This window comes from Octopus bimaculoides, chromosome 27, assembly GCF_001194135.2.
Source record: "Octopus bimaculoides isolate UCB-OBI-ISO-001 chromosome 27, ASM119413v2, whole genome shotgun sequence".
Lineage (NCBI taxonomy): Eukaryota > Metazoa > Mollusca > Cephalopoda > Octopoda > Octopodidae > Octopus > Octopus bimaculoides.
The window spans coordinates 19803894-19804881 of NC_069007.1; the positions used below are offsets into that span (position 1 = coordinate 19803894).

The 988-nt window shown below is 46.4% G+C and overlaps 1 protein-coding gene across 1 annotated transcript in view; it reads right to left on the minus strand.

The window, feature by feature from the left end:
- LOC106871147 (transcription initiation protein SPT3 homolog) overlaps positions 1 to 988 on the minus strand; it is a gene marked incomplete at its 3' end in the record, with an annotated part of 102758 nt that overhangs the window by 30369 nt on the left and 71401 nt on the right. The window lies entirely within an intron of this gene.

Genomic DNA, 988 nt, shown 5'->3' on the forward strand with positions numbered 1-988 from the left:
GATGATGATGATGATGATGATGATGGTGGTGGTGGTGGAGATGGTGGTGGAGATGGTGGTGGAGATGGTGGTGGTGGTGGTGGAGATAGTGGTTGTGATGATGGAGGTGGTGATGATGATGAGGTTGGTGGCAGTGGTTGTGGTGGTGGTGGTGGTGGTGGTGGTGATTAAGACGATGAGGATGATGGTGGTGGTGTTGTTGGTGATGATGATGATGATGACGATGATGATGGGGACAATAGCAGTAGTGCTGGTGGTTTTGGTGGTGGTGGTGGTTGTGGTGATGGTGGTTGTAGTAGTTTTGGTGAAGGTCATGGTGATGATGGCAGTGGTAGTGGTGGCTTTTGGTGGTGATGATGATGATGATGATGATGATGATGATGATGATAGCAGGGGTGTTAGTGATGATGGTGCCAGTTGTGGTGCTTGTAAAGAGTGTTGTTGTGGTTATGGTGGTTGTAGTGGTGACGGTGTTGGCGTAGTGGAGGCGATGGGTAAGGACAAGGTAGTAATAACAGTAGATGTGATGGTGGTGGTGGTGGTGGTGGTGGTGTAAATGTTTGTGGTTGTGGTTGTATTGGTAGCTGTGACAACAGAGGTGTGGTGCTGGCACAATGACAATGAGGTAGTGGTGACACTGGCGGCACAGAGCTGGTAAGGCGCTTGTATGGCGATGGTGAGTGGTGCTAACATGGTGGTGGTGGTAGTGGTGCCGGTTTCAGTGGTAGCTAACCGTGGTAATGGTTAGGAGGTAGCACATAAAGAGAGATGTGGCAACAGCAACAACAACAACAATAATAATAATAATAATAATAATAATAATAATAATAATAATAATAATAATAATGGTTTCCAATTTTCGTCACAAGGCCTGAAATTTGGTGGGAGGGGACAAGTCGATTACGACGACTCCCAGTGTTTCACTGGTACTTAATTTACCGACCCTCAAAGGACAAATGACAAAGTCAACCTCGGTGAAATTTGAACT